The 23,550-nt window shown below is 45.7% G+C and overlaps 1 pseudogene across 1 annotated transcript; it reads right to left on the minus strand.

The window, feature by feature from the left end:
- Nucleotides 1-22,533: 22,533 nt before the first annotated feature.
- On the minus strand, nt 22,534-23,054 carry LOC111537764 (annotated as a pseudogene). Its single transcript, XR_002730108.1, has one exon. The product of XR_002730108.1 is annotated as a ubiquitin-like protein FUBI pseudogene (transcript).
- Nucleotides 23,055-23,550: the final 496 nt, after the last annotated feature.

Raw genomic sequence — 23,550 nt, forward strand, 5'->3', positions numbered from 1 at the left:
CATGGATGAATCTCCAGGGAATTGCACTGAGTGAGAAAATATAATCCCAAATAGTTATGTACGGCATGATTCCATTTATATAACACTATTGAGATAACAGAATTATAGAAATGGAGAACAGATTAGTGGTTTCAGGGGTTAATGTGGGAATGAGGGCAAAGAAGAGTAGGTTTGTCTATAAAAGGGCAGCAAGAAAGATCTTTATAGTCATGAAAATGCTCTATATTGTTTTGATTGTATCTTGATTGTAGCACTGTTAATATCCTGATTGTGATATTGTACTAGATTTTGCAAGATGTTACTATGGTGGAAAACTGGGTAAAGGGTATAGGGAATCTTTCCATATTATATTTCTACAACTGCAGGCAAGCCCACTGTTATCTCAAAAAGTTTAATTGAAAAATAAGTAATAACACAGGAATAAAATGATTAATGTTAGAAAGTTTAAAAATTTCCTATGAAACTTCTGGATTTGGTACTCTGGAGAGTGGAATAATAGCTCTTTGACATTTTCCCAATTTATTCTCTGATAATTAGTCTCATTATATTTTCTAACTTTAACTCTATAAATTATACTTACATAGCAAACTACTCATTTCACACAGGTTTTCAGGTTTATTTTCAGTGTTGACTTCATCTCTTATGGTTTGTTTATTTTTCTTTGTGATTATGTCTGCATTTTCATTACTCCTTTTGCGTATTTGTGATTTCACCAATTCTTTTCTTTATTACTCTGCCTAGTTTTATTTTTTTCAAAAAACCCAAAGATTTGGGGTTTTTCAGTTTTTTTGTTTTTTTTAATAGAAAATAAGATTTTGGGTTTTTCCCCCAAAGGATCTGCTTTTGATGTACTAACTCCTCTGTCTCTTATTTTATAATTAATTTACTTCTGCTTTTATCCTTACTAATTCCTTCCTTCTGCTTTTCTTATGTTTAATATATTGTTCTTTGTGAAATTTTCAATTGAATTATTTTCATTTGTTCCTACTTAATGAGATAAACTAAGGCTGTGAAGTTTCTTCCGTGCACTGCCTTAGCTGTACCCATGAGTAATCACAGGCAGTGTTCTTATTGTTGCTGTTTCCTGGATGTTCACTGTTAGTATTTTTGTTTGGACCACAGGTGCTGAGATGTGGTGTAGCCATACCACATGATTGATCCATGCATGGAGCTTTTCTATTCTTTATTTATTTGTTGGTTGTTTGCTTTTAATACTAAACAAAAAGCTGTGAACCTACCACACAATGAGTCACTAGAACTCCAGTAGAAACTCGAGTCTATCTTTGGGATCCTGTCTCACTCCAGTCCCCTGTTGCTTTTCACCTCATTTGAGCTCATTAGAAATCTTGTGCTGATGCTTTACTTCCCCAACCCTGTTTTAAAAACAACTTGAGATAAAATTCATATACCCTACAGTTCACCAATTTAAAGTGTACAATTCAATGATTTTCATACATTCACAACCAGTTGTGCAACCATCACCAACATCTAATTTTAGACCAATTTGGAAAATATTGTCATATTAACTGTATTATGTCTGCCAGTCCACGAACATGAGATGTCTCCCCATTTACATTTTTTTCAACAATGTCTTAAAGTTTCAGTTGGTAAGTCTTGCATATCTTTTGTTTAATTTATTGTTAGATATTTTCTTTCTGGTGGAATTGTAAATGGAATTATTTTCCTAATTTCATTTTTAGATTGTTTATTGCTAGTTTATAGAGATATTATTGATTCTTGTATGGATCTTGTATCCTACAATTTTTCTAGAGTCATTTATTAATTCTAATAGATTGTTACTGGCTTCTTTAGGATTTTTTCTCTACAAGACCATGTCATCTGCATATGGAGATAGTTTTACTTCTTCCTTTCCAATCTGGATGCCTTTTGTTTTCTTGCTTAATTGCTCTGGCTTGCACTTCCAGTACAACATTGAAATTTATTTTATTTTATTTTATTTTATTTTATTTTACTTTATTTTATTTTATTTATTTTTTTAGACAGTCTCACTCTGTTCCCCAGACTGGAGTGCAGTGGCACAATCTTGGTTCACTGCAACCTCCACCTCCCAGGTTCAAGTGATTCTCTTGCCTCAGCCTCCCAAGTAGCTGGATTACAGGAGCACACCACCACACTCTGCTAATTTTTGTATTTTTTTGTAGAGATGGTATTTCACCATGTTTGCCAAGCTGGTCTTGAACTCTTGGCCTCAAGCGGTCTGCCTGCCTCAGCTTCCCAAAGTGCTGAAATTACAGGTGTGAGCCACTGCGCCTGGCTTCCAGTGTTGAAGTGTTGAAAGTAGACATCCTTGTCTTTTTTCTAATCTTGAGTCTTAAGTCTTTCACCATTAAGTATAATTTGAGCTGTCCCACGTCTGTTTTGAATGTAGTTTTGTTGCATCTGTCATTATTCTTCTAAAACTTATTTTTTAGCATTTGCTTTTAATAATTTTAATAAAAATTTATTATGTTTCTATCAGTATATCATCTAGTACTTACTTTCTCCACTCAATATGACATTTTGTAGATATGGCTGTATTGTTAGATGTGACCATGGTTTATTCATTTTGACTGTTACATAATATTTCATTGTATAAACGTGCTACAACTTACTTAGCCTTTATTTTGTTTATGGATATCTTGATTGTTTTTATGGTTTTGCTATTATAAAGAATGCTTCCATGAATATACTCACCAATTCTCCCTTAGTACATTTGCAAGAATATCTCTTGGAATGACATTGAAGCATAAACTTGCTATGAGAATTGTATTAGTCCATTCTCCTGCTGCTATCAAAGATATAACCAAGACTGGGTAATTTATAAAGGAAAGACGTTTAATTGACTCACAGTTCAGCATGGCTGGGGAGGCCTCAGGAAACTTACAATCATGGCAGAAGGGGAAATAAACATATCCTTCTTTACATGGCAGCAGCGAGGAGAAGTGCAAAACAAAAGTGGGGAAAGTCCCTTATAAAACCATCAGATGTCTTGAGAACTCACTCTCTATCATGAGAACAGCAGCATAAGGGTAACCGCACTCATGATTCAATTACCTCCCACTGGGTGCTTATGGGACCTACAACTCAAGATGAGATTTGGGTGGTAACACAGTCGAACCATATTCCAGTACTTTGGGAGGCCGAGGCGGGCAGATCACGAGGTCAGGAGTTCAAGACCAGCATGGCCAACATGGCAAAACCCTGTTACTATTTAAAATACAAAAATTAGCCAGGCATGGTGGTGGGTGCCTGTAATCCCAGCTACTTGGGAGGCTGAGGCAGAATTGCTTGAACCTGGGAGGCAGAGGTTGCAGTGAGCCAAGATTGCACCACTGCACTCCAGCCTGGAATGTCCAATTTTGTAGGATAATGCCAAGTGGTTATCATGGCCCTACAAATTTGTATTTCCACTGGTAACATACAAAAGGCTTTGTTGATCCGTAATCTCTCCATTCTTTTACATAGACTGTCTCTGATTTTTGCCCCTACAATGAGTATACATCAGTATCATAACTTGGGGCTTGGTTTGCATTTCCCTAATGACACAATGGGGCTGAGCATCTCATCATAGATGGGTTTCATTCAACATTGGTTGTTTCCTCTGGGGAGTGTTAGTTTCCCTGCACTTCTAAGCTGCACACATGTGTGGACCCTGAGAGCTCCCACTTGTACCAGTGGAGCCCAGGAGCGGAGGGAAAAAATGCACATGATTGTTGCATGCAGGTGCCATTGCCTTGAAGTTAGTCCAAGCCCTAGGGAGCTATCTATCTCAGCGTGGTAGAAATCAGGGGTAAGGATGAGAAGATTTAATTGAGAAATAAGAGGCATCTTCTACAAGCCTATATTTGTTGTTTCCCTCTTTGATTCAAAAATAAGAATTTTTTTTTAAATAATAGAGTTTATCCTATTATATTTAATGATAAAAACAGCATAGATTTGGTTTCAGTTCTATCACACTTTACATTATGCATTTTTGTTTTAATGCTTCCTTTAAAAATCCTGTATTCATAGTCCATATTTTCGTAGTTTGCTTTATGTATTGGTTTTCCCTCTAATAAGAAGGTTTATGGAGTATTTTTAGTTCCTTTAGTGGTTGCCTTGTAACTACATTTTATGTCTTATTTATTGAATTATGACTAAAGAGACGCTCACCAAGAACAAAGGGAAGTCAGTTTACTTCCTCTACCTCACTTTCTCCAATGTCTTATTTAGGTATATTATAATTTATTCTTTTATATTTTAAATACTATCCTTCTCCATTGATTGCTTGATTTCTCGGCTTCTTATATGTTGATTTCCTTCTTCAAATGTTAGTATTTGTTGATACTTACCTTGCTTGGAACTCAAGCCACAGTTTTGATATAAGAGTGAATGTATTTCTTCAATTCTGGAGGACCATCAGCTGGTAACTCTTCAAATAACTTCAATAACTCTTCTCTCCACCTTCTCTATTTCTACCTTGAGAACTTCTGTTAGACATAGTTGGAAACCCTTGTTCTGGGTTCCACTTGCCTCTACTGCTTGGTTGTTTTTTACTCTGAGGTCATGTTCAGAAGGTACTGTTTTCCACCTGCGAGGTGCAGGTTTCACATTCACCTCTGCCACAGCTGGAAAGGTTTCCCTACCCAGGCGAGTTTTATTGTAATTATTTTCTTTGGGGTCTCATACCTGGGTCCCTGTGAGTAGCAAGGCTTTAGGGACCTCTGATGTTTTGACTATTTTTATGGCTTTGCTATTATGAAGAGTGCTTCCATGAATATACTCACCACTTCTCCCTGTGTACATTTGTAGTACAGATTTAGAGTCCAGGTTTCTCTCTGATGTCTCCTCTCTCACTCATGGCCTGGGGAGGTAGGCCCACTTTTGTGAGTGGTGGGTGGTGGTTTTCTGTTTTCATTTTACTGAAGGGACAGTTTTACCAGGCTCCTGCCTCTAAGCAGAAAGATCACTGCTATCCACTTTTGTGCTCAGGGCCTGTTGTGTAGGCCCCCTGTTCCTCATGGATACTGAACCAGGAGCATTTTATCCAGCTCTTGTACCTCTGTGGGCCTTTGGTGTTAGCTCCTGCTCACTGCTCTGGCTTTGAGAGTTTTGCTTGTTTGTTTGTTTCTGGCATGGGAGAATGTTTCCTTTCCGCTTTTGAGTTCACCAATGTGGTCATAAATCTGCTTGGGTTATATGTTAGCCGGCAACTCACCATGTTTGTAGTGGGCGTGATGGTATTGGTGGAGGTGGGGAGGGTGCTTTCCCAGCAGTTTAGTGCTGCAGGGACAGCAGAGTGGATGGTGATTCTGGCTGGAGAGGCTACCCTTGGGCCTGAGCAGCTAGCAAGACTGCTGAATTGCACGAATCCTGGAGGAGCCTGAGAAGAGAGGCCTGGGAGGATAATCCCAAGGAACAGAGGTGAGCAGCATGATAGCACTGGGGGATCTCAGAGACATGTGGCCAAGAGGACTTCTGTGGGGGGTGGCTAATACTCAAACCCAAGTGACACAGCAGACTGGGCTGTCCTTGCCATGGCATTCAGGAACAGCCCTGGTATGTCCAACTGCCTTCTTTGAGTAATATTTTGGGGAAATAAATAAAAAGGGTCTATCTTCCACATTAGAGACCATCCAAAATGCAAAGATAAAAGTAGGGATACTGACAATTTTTCAGAAACAAGAAACTGAAACAAGAGATGACCTTGTATGCCAACTCTCAAGAATTTTCAGAAATCTTGGAGAGGACATTGAACCTCCTACAGGGTGGAAGGTAGGTTTGAGCTAATTTTACTACTCAAGGGGTGGGTGACCCAGATGACCTCTAGGTTACGAATAACTGTCACATCCCTTTCCTTGTTTAGTATACATGGCAGTGCTGTGAACAAATTACATTATCCCCATCTTCTGCAGCAGTGCTTCTCAACCAGGGATGATTTTGTTCCTCATGCGATATTTGGCAATATATGGAGGCATTTTTGATTGTCACAACTAGGGAGAGGCGAGAATGTTACTGGCGCCTGGTGGATAGAGGCCAGGGATGTTGCTAAACATCTTACAAGTCACAGAACAGCCTCTCACAGCAAGGAATTATCTGGCCCCAAGTGTTAATAGTGCCCACATTGAGAAACCCTTATCTAGGTTCAGGTAACTATGGCTCAGTCTTCAAATAACCTGTGTTAAGTCCCAAAGCTAGAACATTTGCAAGAATAATTATAGCTCCCTTTAGTTAACTGCTGTTTCTGTGCAGGGAATTGTTCTAAGTATGTTCTGAGTACTGCTACTATCACCCTGTTGCACAGATGTGGAAACCAAGAAGCAGAAAGAGTCAGTGTCACCAGGTATCACACAGGTGCATGGGTCAAACCGGAACACACACCCAGCAGAAGTCTCCAGAGGCTGTGCTCCCACCCACTGGGCCGCACTTCTCAGAAGCGCTTGAATGTGAGTCTAGGTTTTCTGCTCCGTCCTAAGCTCTATCCTGTACCTCACCTCCATTTACAAGTTTATAGCTCAAGACATAGGCTCAGAACACAAAGCTCTACATCAACTCAAACACGGGCAAAAAGTTTTTTTGAATGTAGTGAAAGGGGAACTTTGTGTCTTTGTGTCTTCCCTAGGGGAACCCTTGAGCCCCATGGCAGATGTCACAGACTAGCTTGCTCAGCAATATCTTAGCCTCCTGGAGGCAGTGAGGTCCTGCAGCTAGCACCTGGGATAACAGCATCCATCTAATCTCCAGGTTATAGCAGAAACAATGCAGTTTTTGGAAATAGCAGTTGAGTCCCCCAGCTTTCTGATTATGGTGGAGGGAGCAGCTTCTCTGGCAAGCAAGTTTGGCAGTGACATTCTGGGACTCGTTCTTGGAAGCTGAGCCTGCAGCCTCCTCCCCCAGCCCTTCCATGGGGTCATAATCCCCTAATTCCCTGCATTAAATCCCTTTCTGGTGAAGCCAGCCAGCGTGGTGTCTGTGACCTGCTGCTGCATGCGGACTGATACGTGGCCCAATGAGGGAAAGGAAGTAAGGCCATTGGAGAAGATTCCTCTTCAGGGGCGGGTTGCTAGGCAGGAACCTGGGATCCTGGGAAAAGCAAGGAATGCCATCAGTTTTTTCCTCTTGAGAGCCACATAGGAAAGGATGTGGAGACAGGCATGGGTGATCGGGGTTTCTAATGGCATCTCTCTTCATCACGTGATACATGCACATTGGCTATTCTGTGCCCCTTCCTTAGACTCAGGCATCCCCATCAGTCCCAGTCTCATCTCTGACATTCTGTGGCATCGAGTCTCCAATAACCAAGGGAGCTTGTCGGTAGTAGAGATGCAGGCTGAGATTTAGAGCAGAGCCCTCTTTAAATGTCACCGTGCAGTGCTTTCCTGTTTAAAGGGAGATTGACAGCCACAAGCAACCTAATGAGATTGCCGCTCTGCCCCTTCTCTTAGCAGATAGAGAATCTCGCAGGAAAGCAAGAGTGCCTCAGGGAAAAGAGGCAGGAGCAAGTGGCACCGTTTACCAACTAGTCCCAGGTCTGCACTCGACAGGAGGCAATTGATTCACGCCAACACTTCTGAAGAAAGAGGCACTTGAGCTGGGGGGCCCTAGTGAAGCTTCCTGATGGCTCCCCAGGAGAAGGGGTGGACCTCTATGGTGTCCCCTGCAGGCTACCTCCCTTTCTCTCTGGCCCACTGTGGCTCTGAGAGAATGACCAGTAGAAAGAGTGGCTGCTGGAAGGGTAGAAAGATCTCAGGACTGGGGCAGGGACCTGGTTCTAGTCTTTGCTCTATCGCTGGCTTGCTGTGGGATCTGGGGCAGCCCATTCATCTCTATGGGCCTGTGTTACCTTTACAAAGTAAGGAAATGGGTAAAGGGCAGGACGTATCTGCTTTGTTTAACCCTTTATTCCCAGCACCTGGAAGAGTGCCTGGCGCATAGCAAGTCTTCAATCAGTGTTAGTGGAAAGAATGAAATGGAATCTGCAGCAATGGGAAGACAGGGAGATGATTTTAAGCACAAAGGAAGGCCAAGTTCTGGCAGTTGCTTTAGATAAACCACTGTGGCTACCATGTGGAGGATGAGATTGAGATGACTAGAGCCAGGACAACTAGTAAGGAAGCTCCTGCAGGGAAATCTATTTAAAACAAGACAGTGAGCTGAGTGCTATAGGATTTGCAGAGTGGGGTTTACACCTTGCAAATACTTTTGCATACTTTGGTGCATACACACACATTACCTGATGCCATCTTTACAAAGGCCTGGAGAAGGAGACAGGGCAGGGATTGGTACTCAGCTTTTCCAGACATGGAAATTAAGATCCAGAGTCGTAGAGTGCCTTGTGCAAGCATGAAACTGAAAAGTGGCAGACTCAAGACTCAGATTGGGACGTGAGAAGACACTGAACATCACTAGTCACCAAGGAAATGCAAGTCAAAACCACAATGAAACACTCCCTATAGAATGATTCAAATTAAAAATACTGACTATGTCCCATATTGGCAAGAATGTGTAGGAACTGGAGCTCTCATTCACTGCTTGTGGGGATGTAGAATGGTACAACCACTTTGGAAAACAGACTGGCAGTTTCTTACAGATTTAAACATCCATGTACCACGTGATCCAGAAATGTCATTCTGTATATTTACCCAAGAAAAATTAAAATGTGTGTTCACACAAAGCCTTGTTTGTAAATGTTCATATAGCCACTTTAGTTTTAAAAATCCAAAAAGCAGTAAACAACCCGGTTGTCTATCAACAGGTGAATGAATAAACAAATTGTGGTATGGCTGCACAATAGAATATTACTCAGCAATTAAAAAGAGTGCATATAGTCAGTCCATAAGGAGGAATCTCAGAAACAGAATTCTGAGCCTACCTAAGAAACCAGGCCCCAATGAATAGAAACAATATCGTATGAAACCATGTACGTGAAACTAGAAAAGTCCAATCTAATCCATAATGACAGAAAGCAGAGTATGGTTGTCTGGGGCCAGAGGTGGAGAGAGAGATTGAATGCAAGGGGGAAGGAGGGAGCTTCAGGGAGAGAGATGCAGGAAATGTTCTGAATTCTAATTGTAGTGGGAGGTGCATAAGTGTTTACCTTTATTTGAGCTTGTCAAAGTATGCTTTTTGTGGTTCGTTATATTAAAATTATAAAACTTGACTTAAGAAAGCAACTGACTCCTACTCCAGGGCCTTTGTGGCTTATCCTGGTTCCCTCAGAACCAGGAAGATATACAAGGCCCATGGCCGCTCACTTAACCAGGGCCAGAGAGCCTGACCCAGGGCACCTGCAGGGCTCTCCCTGAGGATGAGAACTGCTGAGCCAGAGGGCATCAAGGCTGCTTCCTTAGCCCGTTCCTATTTACACTTCCACATCCACATGTCCACCTTGATGGGGAGGCCTTGCAGAATGGAACAGCTGTGCCATCTACTCAGAGACAGCACTCTGGCTCCAGGCTCAGAGATGGCCACCTGTCCCCGAAATAACCTGGTGGTATTTAAGGGGTGGCTGGCCCTTGCTCCAGGAAGGCCCCATCAACACAGAAACAGGCAACATAGACCACTGCCCCCATTAACCTTGGCTCCTGAAGGCTTGAGGCCAGAGGTCCAAAGTTAGCCCTGGGGTCTGTAGTCCTTGTAAAACTCAGAAAGTGTACCCTGAAGCACCAGCCTTTGGGAATTCTGGGCACCCTTCCCTCTCAAGGGCCTCAAGTAAATGCCCTTGCAAGGAAAGTTGCAGTTACCAACATTCACACTGAGCAGTGCTTGGTATCTGAAAGGAAATGCTCCATATTCAATGAGAAGGAAAGTTCCGGGAAGAAAGGGGAGAGCATCAGAGCACCCACTGGTGGGGAGTGAGGTCACTGGGGTAGAAAAAGGCTAAGGTATGGGCTGGCACTGAGGTTCGAGGTGAGACCAGGGTCTGTTAGTAGGCTGCCTGGATCTTGCAGCTCCTCTGCTTAAAGCTGCTCTGCATCCTTGAACTGTGCCTAGAGGACAGAAGGGTCTCCCCTCCTCCAGGGTCTAAGGCTTGTCAGGATCTAGCTGCAGCTGCCTTCTGCCACTCTTGTTCACATTGCATTTGCTCTTTCCTGCCTCCCTGACTCGACCCATGCTGTCCCTTCCAACTGAAATACCCTTCCCTCATTTCTCCATGTGGCAATTCTAATTTACATTCCAGTCTCCACTCCAGAGACTTCTGAGAAGCCTTCCCTGATCCTCCTGGCAGAATTAATTGTTCCCTCCTCTGTGCTCAGAGAATACTTGGCTTGCTCTGCCATTTATTTCTGGGTTTGTTTTCATGACAACCTCCTTTCACGAGGGCAGACCCTGTGTCTTTTTTAAGCTCTTATCCTGAGCACTTGTACAGACTGGACACCCAGGCAATGCCTGTGAAGGCAATGAGTGCCCTCAGTCTTACATAGGCATCTCTGTGGACACCGGCATGCTGGGCAGACCAGGTCCTGTCTGCATGTGGGCAGCTGAACCCTAGCACTGGGGCAGGACCCTGGGGTTTAGTCCTATAAGCCAGACTGCACAGCCAAAAAGGGGCAGTCTTGGAAGCAGGAACCCGCTCTGCTAAGCCTCTGATATTTACCAGACTGACAGTTTCCCAGCCAAAGCAGCCCAGAGACAGGGAATAGCTGGAGAAAGTGGGTCATCTTGACTCTTATTCAAGGCACCAGGGGAGCCCTGGGGTTTAGCCGTGGCAGTGATGGAGACTGATCCTGTCATTTGCTTGCATCCAAATGAAAGGGATTAGTGACTGCACCAATATACTAATTTTCTGTGCAACACAGGGCAAAGGCAGCCAGTGGAGATTTAAAAACTCTGTGTGTGCACATACATGTACGTGCATGTATGTATATTATAAATACACATATACTGTCTATGCCCACATCACATGTACAATGTTCAAGTGAAAATATCCACACATATCTGACAGGATGGAAAAAAGGCTTTAAGAGCTTTAGAGCTGAAAGTCTCCAGTTTGAGTCCCAGCATTCACTCAGGACCCATACCCTCCATGACCCTCAGTTTCCTCATCTGGAATACAGACATGGTGACTGTCCTCACTGGGAGGCTGTACAGACCAAAGTGTCAGTGAGCGTGACAGTGAAGGGAACTGCTATAAGCATCCATGGTGATCTTCAGAAGCAGTTTCTGCTTCCACAGTTGGATTTCCCAGCACGGATGACATTCAGGTCTCAGCTCACGCTCAAGGTCCACTTGCAAATCATACAACTCCAACACCCAAAGGGAGCCAGGGGTGGCACTACCCTTGAAGGCGACAGATGCACCTATGCATCACAGAGCTAGCTCTAGCACATTCTGTGACCTTGGACAACAATCTTCCCCCATCTTGTTCTCAGTTTCCCCACCTGTACAATGATAGCTTTGGCTACCTCTTCATTCTTCATATCTTAGAGCCCTTTTGAAGCAGGGAGCGAGGTAAAGCTCTGGGTGCGTGCCTGGGCAAGGATAGACATAGCAGGGCAGGCTCAGTGGACAAGGGAATGGCCCCAAAGCTGGGACAAAGTCAGATTGCCAAAGGCACCACTTTTATTTCATCCTTCACTAATATTCTGTTCTTTGGCCTCACAGCCACCACCTCCTCCTCCCAGTTACAGAAGAAGCCACTTTAAAATTAGGTTTTCCTCTTAACTTAGAAACTAAGCCCCATTGTGTGGTCCATGACAACCTCCTTTATGAATGAAACCAGCTCATAATGAGGCCCTTTCCCAGCATCGAGAGCCAAGCCCACGTCCTCCCTCTTCTGCTTGGCCAACGGCAATGGCGGCACAGCCTCATTATTCATTTCTCCTGCTCCATGGAAGGGAGGGGGAGAGGAAAAGGATCATTTTCTCATTTCACAGACAGGCAAGGACCTCCCTGCCACAGCCCTATGGCTCCCAGCATTTGAGGGCTACCCATTACCTCTGCCTTAGAAAGTCCTTACTTCAAGATGGGACTTCAAGCCCCTTGCCCGTGTTATCCTCCGCCATACCCCCTTGCTCCTCTGCACCTAGGTGGGAGAAAATGTCCATGCTTCCCAGGCAGATTCTTCTTTATGGCCTAGAAAACCCCTCTAAATAATTCTAGGCTCAGCTTCAACATTGCCTCTCCAGTGTGCATAAGTGGCTCAACCCCTGTCCTGGCCCTCCCCCTTGGGTACCATTTGCAGGGCACATCTAACTATGTAGTTGCTCATTTAACTCTCTCCTGCCGTGCATGTGGGAGCTCTGTCAGAGCAAGGCCCCTGCCTCATCCCTCCTCATCCCCCAGTCCCAGCACATGCTCTGGACTTAGAAAAGCCCCAAAGAATGTTTGTTGATGAGACAGTCCTTATGGTATCAGTGAGAACTGAATACTGTGAGACTTCCCATGTCCCAGGAGCAAGTGCAGAGGCCTGGTTTCATTCTTCAAGGATGTCTTTAAAGAGGTCCATAGGTCTATGTTGCCCCCAACCCCAAAATTGAACCTATTCCCAGACACCTTCTTGAGTCTCTCTTGATTGGGACAGGATGGGATCTGTCCTAGTCTGTTCAGATTACTATAACAAAATACTATAGACTAGGTGGCTTATAGACAACAGAAAGTTATTACTCACAGTTCTGGAGGCTGGAAGTTCAAGATCAAGGTGTTGGCAGTTGCGATGTCTAATGACAGCCCACTTTCTTGTTCATAGACATTCATAGATGGCACCTTGTGGCTATGACATGGCAGAAGGGGCAAATAGTACCCTCAGGCCTGTCTTATAAGGGCACTAGTTGCATTCATGAGGGCTCCACTCTCATGACCTAGTCACTTTCCAAAGGCCCCACCTCCTAACACTATTGCACTGGAGATTAGGGATCGACATATACATTTTGGGGAAGCACCAACATTCAAATCGTAGTAGGACCTCAGCTCAGTTTCATCTGGGATTCCTCTTGGGCCCCACCTCCTATCCTTTTCCTCCAACTTTTAACCCAGAGACAGAGAGATGAAGAGAGGCCAAGAAACTGAGAGAGGGAGGGAAAAAATACAAAGAAGAGAGACATAGGATAAGACAAAGACAGAAATGAAGACACAAAGAGACAGAGGGAGAAAAGGAATAGAAGGAAAGGGAGAGTGAGGAGATAGAGACAGAAAAGGAAAGAATGCCATTCAGTAGGAGGAGAGGGAAGAGCAGACCCCTGGGCCCGGGTAGCCTTGCAGCTGCAGAGGGGAGCCTGCCAGCCTGGCAGACAGCGTCTGCCTCCTGCACAGGGCCCAGAAAGAGGCAGTAGCAGCTGGGCTGAGCATTTGGCTGTCTCTGCTGAGCCCAAGCCTCTGTGCCTGACCTTAGCCCAGCTGCTCAAATCCTCCTGCCCTCCTGCCTGCAGCTGCCTGGCCCCCTGCACTCCCAAGACCCAGAGGCTGGGGAGTGGAGAGTTGAGCCCGCCCTCTTGGTCAGCTCTGCCAGAGAGGCAGGAGCCCCGTCACATGCCACCAGCAGGGCCCAGCCAGAAACCTATGTTATTTGGCTTGGGGATGGGACATGTGTTTTTTTTGTGACAGTGGATCTCCTTTCCAGTTAGAAACTTACTGAGGGTAGGGCAGTATTGAAATGAGCTGAATTTCTTGAACTCAGCATACAGGAAGAACAGTACCTCGCGTTGGTGTGGTGCTTTTCAGGTTTTGAGGCACCTCCGCTGATGCTATTTCTGAGATGCACTTTCCATAATATCTCCACCCAGTGGGTGTCACCCCAGCAACGAGTGGGATCCTGGGAGAGTAAGCGACTATTCCAGGCATAGTCAGCCTCTAAGTGGCAGAGCCAGGACCTGAATCCAGGTTTGGACGCGCTGAACTTCACATACACTGCTACCTTGAATCTGTGGTCCAGCCCTGGCTGGTTAGTTGGCGGCAAACTGTAGGTGGGCTGCAGGAATGAGGGTAGAAGGTGTTCTACTGGGGTATAAGGTCAGTGTCCTTTTGTTCCTATTTTGTGGAGACCACAGTCATAAATTTAGGGATGCAGGGTGAGTCAGCCCACATAATGTTTAAAGCAATGAAGGGCTTTTCAATTTTCTTCCCCTGAAGGCCTACCCATTCTTCGTGCTTTACCGCACTTAATTGGGATCAGAGCCCAGAAGCTTGCTGGGTGGCTGGGGAAAGATGGAGCCCAGGGACCTAAAACATGGTCAGAAATAATCGACATGTAATGAGATCAGGGAAACATTTCCCCAAGTTCCTTTCAGGACAAAAGCTGAGCTCTCCATGGGTCTGAGTGAAGGTGGAATGACCCAACAGGAGGAACAGGGAGGGGATTTGCAGGAGGGGACCAGGAAGGAGAAGAAGGCAGGGATGGAGGAACTAGAGCTTGGGGTGTTTGGTGGACTGTGAGGTTAGTGATGTGACCCTGTCCTTCCCACAGTGACCTCAGCACAGTTACGTTTATGACATATGAGCTGCTGGGGGCACCAGGTTGATCTGGGGATGTCTGCTGATTCTTCTGGGAGTGGGAAAAAGTCAAGGCCGGGGATCTCTGGAGGATTACATGTCTTGGAGTTGGGAGTTACAAGTGCGCCTGAGTACTCAGGGCCCAAAAGCCCTGGCTGACATCTGGGTTATTGATACATGAAAAATATGGGCAGGATGCAGAGCTGGAGGCAACTGGGAATGTACTGGAGGGTGAATGAATCAGGATCCAAGAGAGCCTGCCAGGCTGAAGCGGGGCTAAGTCTGCTATGTTGAAATTTACTTGGCACAGGTCAAGATGGCTCATGAGGCTGACACAAGATCATCCCTCCCTTTCCAGGAGCCTCTAAATACCTGATGAAGAAAAAGCAAGGGAAGGAGGAGAGGAAGAGGGAGAGAGGGTTGAAGCCACACAGGCAATGAGGCACCAGAGCAATATGTGTGTTCGGAGCTGGGCAGAAGTGGGAGTTGAGAAGGTCTCTGGCCCTGCAACCGGGTTCCCCAGAGAGAGTTGGCAGTCAAGGAAGGACTTAAGGTCATCCACAGTTGGAAGCCAGAGCCTCTCTGCCTGTGGGAGATGGAATGATTGGCCCCTATTATTTAGCCCTCTCTGCATTGACATGCCTGCCATGGCCTCATCGTGGGTGGAATATTTTTCCATGCCCCTTCACTTTGGGCTGAGCTGTGTAACTGGCTTTGGACAACATGCTAGATGCCTGAAGAAACATCCAGAAAGATGGCCAGAGCCTGAAGCCAGGCTAAGTCTGTAACGATGAAGTTTAATTGGGACTGGAGACTTCTGGCCAACATGGTAGACAAAGCTCACCTGTGCTGGGTGGTGGCAGTGAGCCCATCCGAGGCTGGGTCTCTCTTGGGCCCACTTGCTCTCTCAAGTCTCTGCCAACGTCTTGAAAGGTACATGCCTGGCTAGCCTGCTCATCCAAGGAGGATGAGACACAGGTAACAGAGCTACCCAGGCCAACCATGGATGGGTATTCAACCATCCCGGTTTTCCCAGGACCAAGGCGTATCTTGGGAGTTGGGACTTTCAGTACTCAAACTAAGAAAGTCCTGGGCAAACCAGGAAAAGTGGGTTGCCCTACCCACACACCTGCAGTTAGAAGCATGGCTAACCCAGTTCCACAATCTGGGAGGGCCACCAAGCCACCATGGCCTATGTTGGCCAGCACAGTGTTTATTATTGTATTTACTCAGATTTTTGTGGTTGTTACACAGCAATGTTGTAGCAGTAGCCAATAGATACCTGGCCCATGCGCCCAGAGTCACTGTCAGAAGTGAGCTGACTACACTGATGGATCCCAGAGTGTGGTTGAAAAATAAATAAATAAAATTCACTTCTTAACAGATGTAGTAAACCAGTGGCTCTCCATCCTAATTGCATATTAGAATTGCCTTGGAAGCATAAAAAAAAGACCTGACACCCACAAAATAGACTCCCAAGAGAGTCTATTCAAGTCTTCTGGAATGGGGTCTTGGCATCAGAGATTATACCAAAAGTCCATCAGGTGATCCTAATGTGTAGACAGATTTGAAAGCTGATGGGTTGAATAGTAGGTGAGACACAGTTGAAAGAACAGTGATGTTTAATTTGGCAAATGTAAGTGTCAACACCTGACCCAACACATACGAACCCCACCCCCCGACCCAGAAGGGCAGATGCAGCGTGGGAACAGTTCCTGTGAAGACGACTCTGAGGTCTGGGTGGACCCAGGATCCTTTGTGTTGTCAGCGTTCTGCAGCTCCAAGAGTGCTTAGGAGAGAGGTGAGAGTCCTGCCCTGCATACCTGAGAGAGAGCTGCATTCTGGAACCTCTACTCTAAGAGCTACATGGGCAGTGGGAGGTATCTAGGCCAGTGCTTCCCACACTTCATGTGGCCAGGAAACATTTGGGGATCTTGTTTGTTGTTGTTGTTTGTTTTTGTTTGTTTTAGAGATAGAGTCTCACTCTGTAGCCCAGGCTGGAATGCAGTGACACAATCATGGCTCACGTTGCAACCTTAGCCTCCTCAGCCTCTCGAGTAGCTGGAACTATACAGGTACACACCATCACACTCTGCTAATTTTTAATTTTTTTGTGTGTTGACTACATCTTGCTGTGTTGCCCAGGCTAGTCTTGAATTTTTGGACTTTTAAGCAATCCTCCTGCCTCAGCCTCCCAAAGCCCTGGAATTTAAGATGTAGATAATGATTCAGGAGGTCTGGGGTAGGCCTGATACTCTGCATTTCTACACGATTGCAGGTGATATCCACACTGCCAGAGCATTTTTTGAGGAGCAAGGGGGCTGGAGGTGAGGAGAGGGGACACTGAGTTACATGAAGAAAGCTGATAGCCTTGGACTGTTCATGCCCTGGTGGAGAAGAGTCACAAGGAGCCTCCCATTCTAGAAGGGCTATCAAGGGGTAGAGGAGTTTAGCACGGCCCAAAGGGAAGATCTGGAGCAGAGAGGGGACATCCCACTTAGATATTGAGACAAAGCCCACGATGGAATAACTACCATGGGAGGTAGTGAGCTGCCCATCACAGCAAGGCTTTAGCCAGAGGTTCGATGACTACTTGGTGAGAGGGCCATGGAGAGGCCCCAAGTGGCGGCCATCTATGCAGTCTTCAAGGGCTCTTCTTGTCTCAGAGTAATTATTTTTGGGGCGTTTTTACTTCTGAAAGAAATGATTCAGCATAAGTGGAGAACACTGGGGTGGTGATGCAAAGGACCCACCAGAGGACCTCCCTCCTGAGCACACAGAAAACTCATGCCCTGTTGGGCAGCCAGGCAGCCTCAACCATGCAGATTGCCTCTCTGGGTTCGCTCTCTGGCTAGGACAAAGCTGTGGTCTTTTCAGAGTGGACATCACATCCCTGGTCAGTAGAAGTTATCTCCTTGGTTAAACCACTTAGCTGTGGACAAGCAAATTCCAGATTCTAGAAATATCAGATTAATTGACATTTGTGCCCAGTGTTTACGCTGGTAGCAGGATTCTTGTCTCATGAAAATAATTGCTACTGTGCAAGTCCTGTCCTTCTTCAGTCCTCAGTTTCCTACTCTGTACCATGGAATTGGTATGGACAGTCCCTCTAGTTCACTTTTTACAGCCCTGTGGAAAATATCTTCAGTCGTAAAAGGCACTGTTTAGCGTTCAGACCTCAACAGAAGAGTGAAAATTTGGCTGATTCAGAGGAAACAAGAGGTCAGTGTGACCTTTCTCTGCTTCTCTATGGGAAGGAGTTTATAACCATGGTGCCAGGGGAAGGGGGTTGCAGATGCAGCCAGCCTGTGCTGGGCACTTCTGCTGCCTTGGGCTTTGAGTCAAGCAGAGCACTTTAGCCCCTGAGGGTCAGGTCCATCTGGAGCTCCAGACAGCGCTCTTCCTTGCTTCTCCTGCCACCCTTTCCTCTGGTCCAGGCCCAAGCCTGCTCAGACCTCAGCAATGAGGGCCAGCGGGGAGGGGAGGCAATGTGGGTGGGGGGTGGCTGAGAGCTACAGCTCACTATCGGGGAGGAGGGGGAGAGGGAGGGCACAGGGCCTCCAAGTCCTATGTCCAAAATACAGAATGAAGAGCAAAGGCTTGGTGCTGACTTGGTTGCTAGGGAATCAGATGGTGTATTTGCAGGATGCACTGAGTCATGCTAAGGTAACTAGACTCCGTAGCTTAATACAATAAAGTTTTATTTCTGGCTTACATGCCAGTCCCTGCAGGAGCTGGTAAAGGGCTCTGCTCCATGTACTCTCTCAGAGATCCAGCCTAGTGAGACCCCCATCATCTAGTGATGCTGCCATTACAAAGAGTGGCTCACCAAGGAAGGGGGAGAGATTGTGTTAAAAGCATGCCTGTCCTTACACACCCTACACTCGGGTGACACAGATCACCACCAAATAGCCAATAGTCACTGACTATCGGGGCAGGAATGTCTTCTACATGCCTCTAAAGGAGAGGAAAACTGGATTTGTGCCACGAAGGGACACCCAGAATCCCTGCCATGTAGAGAGACTTTCCACTGCCAGGCAGCGTGTAGGGCACCCTCTGTTAACGATCTCATTTACTTCTCAGCTAGAGATTCGTGTTATTACACCTGTTTTCCCAATAGACAGACTAAGACCCTGAAATGTGATTTCCTAACATCATACAGCCAAGATGTGCCAGAGATGAGATTTGAACTCCATTCTACCTTATTCTGTTCAAGCCTAGGTTCTCCAACATTAAATTCCCACTTAAGGGAGGTGTCAGGTTCCTGACAGTTTGGGAGAGTCCCTGAGCCTGCAAGAGACACAGCCACTCACTGAGTTGGTTTCCAGGTGGGACCTCAATCCCCTTCACCCCAGAAAACAGAATTTGAGGGTTTCTGTAGTCAAGGAGATCCTATACGGAGGAAGCCCTACCTTTTGAGCAAGGCTGGCCCAGCATGGGTAAGTTGGACTCAGAAGTCTCAGACTCATTTCTGCCAGGCTGTCAGGTTTGATGTTGAGGGTCCCTCACAGCCCCACCCCTTGGGCAGAACTGTGGATGTATCTCCTGCCCTGCGTTCAGCTGACGCAGGCATGGGGGCCCGGTGGGAATTTTGGCTGGGAAGGGCTCGCGATGGCACGGCAGGAGCAGACAGCTCTCTAAAGAAGGAATCTTTGGTCAGAGAATTTTGGGTCCAGTGAGAGCGGCTCCCATAGTCCCTCCCCTGGCACACAGGGCCCTGTAGCCACCACGAGAACTCCCGAAGCTCCCTGTGCCTAGAGCCCAGCTGCGTCGAGAGTTCCACAGCTGTGCCTGCTGGAAAAGCAAGTTGAAGCCTGTTTCTGCATTTTGGAGCATTGCTGTCAAAAAAAAAAAAAAAAAAAAAAAAGAGCCAGGAAAAAGCGAATCCTATTGAAGCCCAGGCAGAGATGGAGTAAACAGTGCCTTTTACGGCTGAAGATACTAAAAGGCCACTTGGTAACACGACAACAGGCCTCTTCCAGCCTTCCCGCTGCTGTTGGCCGGGCATCCTCGCCTGCCTCACTTCACCTTGGTGCTTGTAGTTTTAAGGTGCTTCTGATGACTTTATGCTCACAGTTTGGCAAGCACCACTCTGCGTGGGTCTCAGAGCACGTCAGGGGTCATCTCCAAAGAGCAGCCGTATTTCGTGTGTGTGTGTATGTTGCTGTATTGGAAACTGCTGGCTGTGGAGGCCCTATTAAAAACAAATGCCCTGTGTTTTCAGTCTCTCTCACCTGCCAAGAGGTTTTCTTGATGGTGCTGGCCCAGAAAACCATGGCAGATGAGGATTAGATTAGAATAAATTGATTTAGAAGTGACACGATGCTCCTTGGGAGAGGTTTAAATATTTCATACATGTGTGTGACACAGATTTCAGCTGGGCCCTGCAGAAAGAGAGAGGGAAATGGAAATCTCATACCCAGATGCAGTGCAGCCTTGGACTTAGGCTGGTCTCCTAGGCTGCTGCATAACTCTCTCTGCCTCAGCTGCCTTAGCTATATCTGGGGACAGTGGATGTTTCGCACTAACCTACCATGTTTTTGAAGTCCCCCAAATTGGTGAGCCTGAACTAGAGCCCCCTTCAAGAGTTTCCTGGAGTGCTGGGCAGTGCCTAGGGTCGGAGGGAGGGGTGGGGCGCCCAGGAGGGTACTGAAGCTACCTGGGGTTCATATACCAAATGCTCAGAGATCCAAAATCTCCAAGTCCCCAAGACAAAGCATTGGCCCTCTCTCCTGCCCCATCCCATTCACATGCTCACAGATGGGGCCCTCTCTTAGCATTCTTCTCTCAGCTGCTCCAATCCTCCTCCAAGTACTGATATTCCTGTGACACAAAGGGGATTTTTCCAGGGCCCACAACTCCTAGGCCAGTCACTGCCCCAACAATCTCCCAGGGAAGTTACTTAATGTGGGGAGACCACAGTGGTTTGCATATTGAGCTTGGAAACCACAGGTCACCTGGGATGATACCTTGGCCTGTGTTTGCACTGATAGGCCCAAAAGAAGAGGATATAAAGAGGAATTAGGGATCATCTGTAGTCCCTGGAATAACTGGGTAAAATGTCTTCTGGGAGGAGGTTGCGGGGCTTCTCCCTGATCCTCAATAAATGTCTTCCTGGGGCCCAGAGAAGAGCAGAGAGGGGTTCCTGCAAGCTGATGAACCAGGAAGGCTTCCTAGCAAAAAGAGAATGTCAGGGCAAGAGCTCTGGTCTTAGTGGAACCTACACATCCAGTTCCTGGAAGGAGGAAACAGCCAGAGAAAAGAAGGACTTGGTTATTTATTGCCTTGGAGAAAATTCTTCTCCAGGAACAAGTCTCTTAGAGTGTGTAAGGTCTCTTTGTGAAGTTTTGCTCCTTTAGGGCAAAGAATTTTAATGCGGTTTTTGAATGTCTGGCAAATGAATTAATGAGAAAGGATAGGGGATGATCCTTGGGATAATGTGTGGGGCTGCAGGCCTCTCTGGACCTTTCCAGAGATCCCGATCCTGCTGATGGGATCCTGAGCAGGTTCTCATCACCACTGTCATCTGCTTCCCTCACCAGCCTTTAGTCCGGTCCCCCATGAGGCACAGATTGTGGAAACTCTCCCACCACAGACAGGTTAGGCGAGCCCCTTGCTGAGAGGTTGGAGGGGCTAGCAGAAGGGAGATTTGCTCATGGTTGGAAAATGCACGCACGTGCTTGGGGAATTCCTGCCCATGGCTAGGGGGATGCTGGAGATGAAAGGGCTTTTCATTGATTTCAGCAAATACTGAGAACTTCCAATGTGCCAGGTGGTCCTGGGCACTGAGAATGTAGCATCTGGCAGGACAGAGCTCTTGTTTTGGGGATGGGGAGAAGATAGAGAAAAGAAAACAAACAATTAAACAAACACATGAAGATTATTTCAAGCATTGTAAGCACTACAAGGGTAGTAAAATAGGGTGACATCTGAGAGAAAGGATGAGTGGGGGTCTGGCTTTTCATGGGTGGCCAAAGGTATTCTTTGAGGAGATACATGGAACAGAGGAGGGACAAGAGAAAACGCAGAAAGGCGTGAGGAGACTGTTGTTACTGTCCAGCGGGGATGCTGGTGGCTTGGACCAGGAGGGTGGCAGAGGAGATGACGAAAGTGGACATATATGGAACATAGTTTAGAAGTGTAACTGACAAGATTGATTAGTAGACAGGATATAGTGAGTACTAAAATGGGAGAAGTGAAACGTTTCACAAAAAATAATTCTATGTATTTATTTCCTGCCTTTTCCATTAATGATTTGCAGCTTCTTACAAAAGAACACAGAAAATCAAATCAAATCTTTTATCTCAAGAATCAGAACCAAAGGAAAAAAGTGCACGAATAGCCCCACCCTAGGGATCAACAGAGTTATCATAGTGAGTTTTAAATTTGACTCTGAGTTTCTTACCAGGTGGGGAAAAAAGGAAAGATTATATAGTCAAGATAATATTTTCTCAAAAAACAGCAGAGTCTCTTAGCACTGCAGTCTGTATAATTTTTCCCAGGTGGACATTTGACAAAGAACTCTGCTTGCAGTGCAGGGTGGGATCTTAAAACATGCTGGTGGCACCTGCGTTATGACATTGTACCTGATTTTCGTGAGAGATGTTGGTACCGCTAAAATGCAGCAGAGTGGGGAAAGGCATTATGGGAGCCTTATTATGGTTCATGGAAGAGGGAATGCTAAACTGTGCCTAAAGACCAGAGGATAGAAACATAACTAAATGAAATGCTAAAAAAAATAAAGACTGGAAAATGGAAACTGCCTTGGGTACGTCGAAAAATCACGTGTATTTTCCCTATATTAGCTTTGACTGTTCTACAAAGTTTATTTTTTTCTGACTGAAAAAATTAGTATATACATACACATCAGAAATAAAATTGAAAAATACTGAAAAGAATAAATAAAATAAAAATCTCTCCCACAGAGATAACCATCATTCCATGTTTTACGTATTTCTTGTGAACCCTATGAACTCACACACATGCACACATATACATACATTTGTGTGATGAATTTATGCTACATTTCCTTTCTTCTTGGTTGTACATTCTTTGTATTTTAATGTTTTTGAAACCAGGATGCTTCGTATAGTTGATTTAATGTTTTCCTTTTTTTCTGAAATATTATTATTATTATTATTTTTGACTGAACTAAATGGCCTTTTTATTAGAGAAAGCCGGAATTACAAAGGACTTAAGAATTGGCATTGGGGCCCTTCTTCTTGCCAAAGGTAGGCACAACGTTGACAAAGCGCCGGTTATACTGCATCCGGCGCTTAGCCCGACCTGTCTTCTTCTTCTTCTTCTCCTGTTTGGCCACCTTAGGAGTCTGACGTCTCACTTTCCCAGCATGGGCCAGGGAACCATGGACTTTACCTCCAAGCATGTGGCCTGCTACTTCCAGGTTAGTCAGGGCCTCCACCCCGCACTGGCCCAGAGTGGCCTCATCTTCCAGGGGGGTGCCTGCCAGGAGCACGACTTGATCCTCCGGGGCAATGCCCTCCAGTGAAGCTACATGAGCCTTGAGCTGGGCGACCGTTTCCTGGCCGGTCACCTCGAGGGTGTGTAGCTCCTGGGCGCGGACAAAGAGCTGCATGTTGACGACTGAACCGTGGGCCCAGCTGCCGCTACCGCGAAGATGGAGTCGAGAAAGCTTGAAATATTATTAAGTCAATGATACCTCTTGATATCAATGTCATTACAATGGAGGAAATGTGGTATATAGCCACAATCTCAGGGTTCCTTGTGCATATATAATTTGGCCTCCTGCTACTTCCATTTAGCATTCGATCATGAATATTGTCACATGCTTTGAAATATTTTCTAAAGATGTTATTTTTTACTGGCTATATATATCTATCATAGGATGTCCCCAAATGGACTTAATCCTTTCTTACTGAAGAACAATTTCTCAACCACATACCAATAAGAGAGGATACTCATACATAGCTTGAAGTGAAACTATACAGCTCTATGTTACCCCCAAAAAAGAGGGTGTCCATGTGTCCAGGTGACATTTGACACAGCAATGAACCAATGGTGCAGTGGTCTTGTCTGTTCCACTGCTTGAGCTGTGGCCAGAGTATGCTGTTTAACCTCACTGGGCCTGGGTTTCCTTCTGTTTAGCATAAGAAGCCATGCTGG

Source organism: Piliocolobus tephrosceles, chromosome 9 (genome assembly GCF_002776525.5).
Source record: "Piliocolobus tephrosceles isolate RC106 chromosome 9, ASM277652v3, whole genome shotgun sequence".
Lineage (NCBI taxonomy): Eukaryota > Metazoa > Chordata > Mammalia > Primates > Cercopithecidae > Piliocolobus > Piliocolobus tephrosceles.